A 7,465-nucleotide genomic window follows, 5' to 3' on the forward strand; every position below is an offset into this window, starting at 1 on the left:
TGCTTCTTGCCTTAAATTTAAACCTTGAAATAGATACCCAACATTGTTGATTTATACTGACCCCTCCAGAGGATCATATACCTTAAGAAGCAAAAAATACATCAAAGACCTTCCCACTGTCTTTATCTCCTACATGAAAATAAACCCAAATTATTATTTGACCTGTGAAGAATATTTGTGATTAATTTCAGTGGTGTGGCGTAATAGGTAAAGCTGCAGCCTACAACACCAGCATCTCATATGGGCACTCCTGCCCAGCCTGGCTGCTCCATTTCCAATCCAGCTTCCTGCTAATGGCCTGGGAAAAGCAATGGATGATGGCCCAAGTGTTTAGGCCTTGCAACTCATGTGGGAAACCCTGATGATGTCCCTGGCTCCTGGCTTCAGCCTGGCCCAGTGCTGGCTATTGTGGCCATGTGGGGGAGTGAACCATTCATTCTCTCTCCCTCTCTCTGTATAATTCTTCCTACATAAACAGATCTTTAAATTTTTTTAAATAACATTTGTAATTGACACCTTATGTCTATGTGTTCTTTCATTAGTTTTCTTAAATACATTATATTTCCTTAATTTATTTTCCCAGCTTCAAAATCTTTGCACTTATCTGCCAATATCCCAGTTGTAAGGATCGTCACACTGCATACATAAGAATACACTCCTCTACTCACTCAATCCATTATTTTTTTTAAGATGTATTGATTTATATGAAAGGCAGAGTTACAGAGAGAGAGATAGAGACAGAGATAGAGAGAATTTCCATCCACTGGTTCACACCCCCAAAAGGCTCCAACAGTTGAGGCTGGGCTGTGTCAAAGCTAGAAGCCAGAAGCTTCTTCCAGGTATACCACATGGGTGCAGGGGCCCAAGGACCTGGGTCACCTTCCTCTGCTTTTTTCAGGCCATTACCATGGAGCTGTATTGGAAGTGGAGCAGCCAAGACACGAACCAGCACTCACATGGGATGCCAGTGCTGCAGGCAGCAGTTTAACCCACTGCAGCACAGTGCCAGCCCCCTCAATCCATTATTTTAAAGGCCAATGATTTAGAAAAATGTTCAAGAATAAAACTATAGAATTCTGTCTCCAGTCCTGTTCAATGTTTTCAACAAATTGGATAAAGAACAAGAACAAAAACCCCCACATTTTTAGATGTTGCACAACTGAGAGAATTGATCTCAGAAAGTTCAACGTGTCAGCCAGTAAACACAGGATCAGTTTCACAAGATCAATATAGATCTCAGCATGTGGGTGGTGAAGGGAAGGAAGAGGCAGTTCCAACTGGAAGAACTACCAGATGTCTCCATGGACCACAAGCTTAGCCTGACCCACTGGTGACACGGCTGGAATATAATTGAATTTGGCTATGTTCAAAGACACAAACGACTCCAATCTTGGACACAACTGCTGCCTTGTTCTGTGTTAGTCAGATCAAAGTATGGCAGTTTTTGACAAACACATTGAAAGGCCAGATCTCTGTGCCAGGCAATGAAGAGTCTAGAAGTCATGGAATAGGGTAATTCAGAGACGCATGGATGCCTGCCATACATAGAGACTAAGAAAGCAATCTCCAAATATTTTTAAGAACTACTATGTGCAAGAAGGTTTTCAACTTGTTTTGAGTTCCTAAGCACAGACCTTGGATTAATGGGTAGCAGTTACAGGGGGGAAGGATTCAAGTAGGAAAGAACTGCTTAATAATGAAAGATTTTTAGCCACGAAATGGGTTCTTTAATAAATGGTGAGAGGAGCTGGCATTTGGCTTGGCAGTTAAGACCTGGCTTGGGGGGTGGGGTGTAGATCCTGTGCTGTTGTGCTGTGGTGTAGAATGTTAAGTCTCCACCTGCAGTGCCGGCATCCCCTATGGGCTCCAGTTCAAATCCTGGCTGCTCCACTTCCAATCCAGCTCCCTGGAAAAGCAGTGCCTGGAAAAGCAGTGGACTCCTGCATCCATGTGGGAGACCCAGAAGAGGCTCCTGGCTCCTGTCTTGGGCTTGGCCCAACCCTGGCTGCTCCTCCATTTGGGGAGTGAACCTGCAGATGAAAGTTCTCTCTCTCTGTCCTTTCCTCTCTGCATCTCTGCCTTTCAAATAAATAAATACATCTTAAAAAAAAAAACCAACTTGGGACATCTGTATGCACCCATATGAGAATGCTGGAGTTCAAGTCACATCTGTGTTCCCAACTGCAGCTTCCTGCTAATGCAGACCCTGGGAGGCAGCAGGTGGTGGCTTAAGTAGTTGTGTCCCTGCGCCCACGTTGGGAGAACCCGATTATATTCCTGGCTCCCACTTCAGCCCGACCCAGTTCCAGCCATTGTGGGCATTTTGTGTGTGAACAGGTGGATGGGAGTGCTATCTGTCTGTTTCTTTCTCTTTATTTTCAACTAAATAAAACTAAATAAAAAATAAAACTAAATAAAAAAAAATCTTTTTTCAAGGTGGTGAGCATCCTGTCAATGATACTGTCACGTTCTAGGTCCTGGAAGCTCAGATGAGTGATTATCCCAAAGAACAGATCAAGCCAGTCTTCTCAGACATGCCACGGGTCTGCATTAGATGAAAACAAACTGGGATGTCCTCGTGTGGTGTACAGGGCCTTCTGTGACCTGGCCGCATCTGACGTCTTTGACAGGCAGAGTGGATAGTGAGAAAGGTCTTCCTTTTCCGTTGGTTCGCCCTCCAATGGCCGCCGCAGCTGGCGCACCGCGCTGATCCGATGGCAGGAGCCAGGTGCTTCTCCTGGTCTCCCATGGGGTGCAGGGCCCAAGCACTTGGGCCATCCTCCACTGCACTCCCGGGCCACAGCAGAGAGCTGGACTGGAAGAGGGGCAACCGGGACAGAATCCGGCGCCCTGACCGGGACTAGAACCCAGGTGCTGGCGCCGCAGGCGAAGGACTAGCCTAGTGAGCCGCGGCGCCGGCCGTACTCACTTATTCTATCACTGTTCTTTGAAACCTACTATTTGCCTACACAGCTGTGATTGAAGCAGGCAGCACCTCTGCCCTGGAGTTGATGGCACTGTAGTGAGAGAAGAAAGAAAAACATAAATAAATACATAACAAACATCAATGGATGAGCCCTTGCGAAGAAACAGAAGCAGGGTAAAAAGTGAGCAACAGAAACACGTGTTATTTTGGCCGCGTGGTAACAGCGCGAGCATCGCTCTGTCCCGCCTGCTCCAGCGCCTTCTTTCTGACCAGTGTGAAAATCAGGAAGGGAACAGAGTAGATTTCCTTCCAGGGAAGCCATCCTGGGAGACTTTTTTTCAAATACTCTGCTTCCTTTGCAATGTAGACCCTTTGAGAACACCACTGTGGAAGACCCTGCAAGTTCTCCAGGCCTTACCCAAGGTTTGTACACTCCTAGTCCAGCCTAACCCTCTGGTTCAGCCCTGTGTCTCTCCAAACTCTCCCTCTTTCTGTGCCTACTTGGAAGCGGGTGGGAAGGAGGAAGAAGGCATGAAAAAGGAGGGATTTGTATATGCACCATCCCTCTTTTATGCATGTGAATATTCACACAGTAGAGGCCGGCGCTGCGGCTCACTAGGCTAATCCTCCACCTAGCGGCGCCGGCACACCGGGTTCTAGTCCCGGTCGGGGCGCTGGATTCTGTCCCGGTTGCCCCTCTTCCAGGCCAGCTCTCTGCTGTGGCCAGGGAGTGCAGTGGAGGATGGCCCAAGTGCTTGGGCCCTGCACCCCATGGGAGACCAGGAGAAGCACCTGGCTCCTGCCTTCGGATCAGCGCGGTGTGCCGGCCACAGCAGCCATTGGAGGGTGAACCAAAGGCAAAGGAAGACCTTTCTCTCTGTCTCTCTCTCTCACTGTCCACTCTGCCTGTCAAAAAAAAAAAAAAATCACACAGTAGAAAGATTTTCTTGTGGAATTTCCAAATATAAGAAATTCAGATGTTAATGTGAATGCTAAAAACCTGGAGAACTATGGCAGGAGACATTGGTGTTTAAAGACCATTTAAATAGGTAATGCATACACATAGTAAAAATTCTCCCTACAGAGAGAATGTGAATGGTGAGAAGTTACTTCCTTTTTTTCTTAAGATTTATTTTTATTTATTTTAAAGTCAGAATTATATATAGAGAGAAGGAGAGGCACAGAAAGAGAGAGAGAGAAAGAGAGCTCTTCAATCCGCTGATTCACTCCCCAAAAGGCTGCAATGGTCAGAGCTGTGCCGATCCGAAGCCAGGAGCCAGGAAGTTCCTCTGGGTCTCCCACATGGTTGCCAGGGCTCAAGGACTTGGGCCATCTTCTACTGTTTTCCCAGGCCATAGCAGAGAGCTGGATTGGAAATGGAGCAGCTGGGACTTGAGCGGGCACCCATATGGGATACCGGCACTGCAGGCAGTAGCTTTGCCAGCCAAGTACACCACAGCGCCGGCCCCAAGAAGTTACTTCTTGCTTCCCTATCTCTTATCCTCCAAGTTAATCAGCATTATCATTTGTTGAGTCTCCTTCTGGAAATATTTTATGCATATGCGAATGTCTTTATACCAGTGTCAGCATATTATGCACATTGTTGGAGATCATGTGTACTTTATTTCAAAATATGTCATTGCGCTTGTCTCCTACCTGTAGTTAACAGATTTTTCTTATTTTTCAAACAACTACTTGGTATACCAATTATTTGAGCATATTGCAACTTAGTTAACCACAATCCTATTGATGGACATTTAGTTTGTCTTCAGTGTTTGATATTACAAACAGTGCTGCTGGTATAATTTTTATATACATTTATTTGTGATAAATATGTCTACACAACAAATTCACAAAAGTGAAATTGCTAGACCAAGGGTTTGTGCATTTTTCACTTTGATATTCTCAAGTTGCTGTCTATTGGAATTTGACAAAAATTCTGTAGCTGCCTGTCATCAAGGCTGTGACGGTTTCACACCCAGGGCAGTAACTTAAGGAACAGAGGCTTTTCAAGGTGTAAAGCTTATAAAGTGGACATTTCCGTCAATGAACAGCAGATGGCAGAACAGACCCTACTACGCTTGCCAACAGTGGGTTCACAATGAAAACATTTGAAGCTGCTTTTTGGTTATGTAGATTCTGTAAGATAAAACTGGCGAACCAGTTGTACATCATGAACTTCTATAGATGGAGACATTTCAGTTCATCAATAGCAACAGATGGTAGCCTGTTCTTTTTTCCCCTCTTACTTGACAGAACACCAAATCCTCTTCATTTGCTCCATAATTCTCCCCCATTACCCGAACACTACCTTTTCTCCAGCTGAATGGAAGAATCTGTGATCAGCACAGAGCACGCAAGTTAACAATGATAACTCTTGGAGTTGCATTTGTGTGTGAGAGTGGCTTATTTAGTTCATGTTGCTACAACAAGGAAATGTAAGAGCATATGTATGTCACATAAGAACATTTCTTCAAGCAAATAGAAATGAATAATTAAAGTTGATGTATTTACTATGATAAGGCTTGAAGTTGGCAGAACACCAGAAAACCAATCTCACAGCAAACATGATTTTTTTTTCCAGGAGCCTGTGTCATTTGAACCGAAAAATCCAATTAGAGCTGTACCTGCTTTTACAACTTAGCAGGGACTTTCAGATGTGAGGGTGGACAGGTGCCCTAACCACTGCCCACAAACACCCAGTGGAGAAAGCACTCACCAACCTGTATGAGGGCAGTTCACAAAGTTCATGGAAAATGGAATTAAAAGGGGAGTTTATTTTGCTGCAAGATATTTGAGATCTATACAGAAGTTTTTCATAAAACACATTTTAAATGGTCTTTTTCTAGTCTGCAGGGGGAAATATTTTTTTCAATTCACCCATCATTTGGCCAAAAGCTAAACAAGTGAGAAGTTGATGGAGGTGGTCTAAGCTACTTGTGTGGGATCTATATGTACTGCCTACTACACACACTATTGCTGCCCTTCCTGAGCAAATAATGGGTGTCTTATTTTAAAGCATCTAAGACAAGATGGACATCATCCCAGGGGCAAAATCATCTGGTTGCTATTTTTAAAAAATATTATGATTGGACCGGCGCCATGGCTCACGTGGCTAATCCTCCGCCTATGGTGCAGGCACTCCGGGTTTTAGCCCCGATTGGGGCGCCAGTTCTGTCCTGGTTGCTCCTCTTCCAGGCCAGCTCTCTGCTGTGGCCCAGGAGTGCAGTGGAGGACGGCCCAGGTTCTTGGGCCCTGCACCCACATGGGAGACCAGGAGGAAGCACCTGGCTCCTGGCTTTGTGTGGGGAGCAACTGGGAGCAACTCGGACTAGACTAAGTTACTGGAATTAAGACTTATTCTATGCATCTGCTCTCCCATAATATGGCGCTGGGAGAGGAGAAAACAGCTTCTACGCAGCTGCCTCTTGCCAACTTGAGTGATGACCTCCAGGAGCTGATCCTGCTCCTGATTGGAGGAGAGCAGCGTACTCGGCATGTGGGCAGCCGAGTTGGGATTGGCGGAAGAGGACTATAAAGGAGGAGAGAGACGGCATGCACCAGGAACATCTAAGGGGAACATCTATCTGAAGGAACACCTGTGCAGCCACCGAGAGAGCCGGCCGGCGGTGTGCTGCTCCCCTGTGGAAGTGGGGAAAGTGGCCAGGGGGAACCGCCCTTCCACGGAGGTGGAAGGGACGGTAGCCAACCCGGGAAGAACCAGCAGCAAACCTGGGGAGGGCCGAGCAGACGAAAGAACAGCGCAGGGTCCTGTGTCGTTCCTCCACGAAGAGGGGGAGCGACATAATGGTGCCGTGACTCGGATATGAAGCCTAGGCAGGGCTTAGTGTCGTTCCTCCACGAAGAGGGGGAGCGACATAATGGTGCCGTGACTCGGATATGAAGCCTAGGCAGGGTTTACTGTCGTTCCTCCATGAAGAGGGGGAGCGACAGCTTTGGATCGGCACAGCGCACCGGCCGTAGCGTCCATTAGAGGAGTCTCTCTCTCACTGTCTATAACTCTCTCTCTGTCTCTCTCTCACTGTCTAACTCTGCCTGGCAAAAAAAAAAAAAAAAAAAAATGATTGGGGCCAACTCTTTGGGTTAGTTGGCTAAGCCTCCGCCTGTAGCGCTGGCATCCCATATGGGTACCAGTTCAAGTCCCAGCTGCTACTCTTCCAATCCAGCTCCCTGCTATTGCCTGGGAAAGCAGCAGAGGATGGCCCAAGTGCTTGGGCCCCTGCACCCATGCAGGAGACCCAAAGGACACCCCTGGCTTCGGATCAGCTCAGCTCTAGCCATTGCAGCCATTTGGGGAGTGAATCAGCAGATGGAGGACTTTTCTCTCTGCCTCTCCTTCTGTCTGTCTAGGTAACAGCAGGTGTCTGTCAAGTACTTGAGTCTGTGCCCGCCATGTGGGAGCCCTGGATTGAGTTTTCAGCTCCTGGCTTCAGCCTGGCCCAGGCCTGGCCATTGGAGGCATTTGGGAAGTGAACCAATGGAAGGGAACTCTCTCTCCTCTCTCTCTCTCTCTCTCTC

Source organism: Oryctolagus cuniculus, chromosome 17 (assembly GCF_051225735.1).
Source record: "Oryctolagus cuniculus isolate XC-2025 breed Fujian yellow rabbit chromosome 17, ASM5122573v1, whole genome shotgun sequence".
NCBI lineage: Eukaryota > Metazoa > Chordata > Mammalia > Lagomorpha > Leporidae > Oryctolagus > Oryctolagus cuniculus.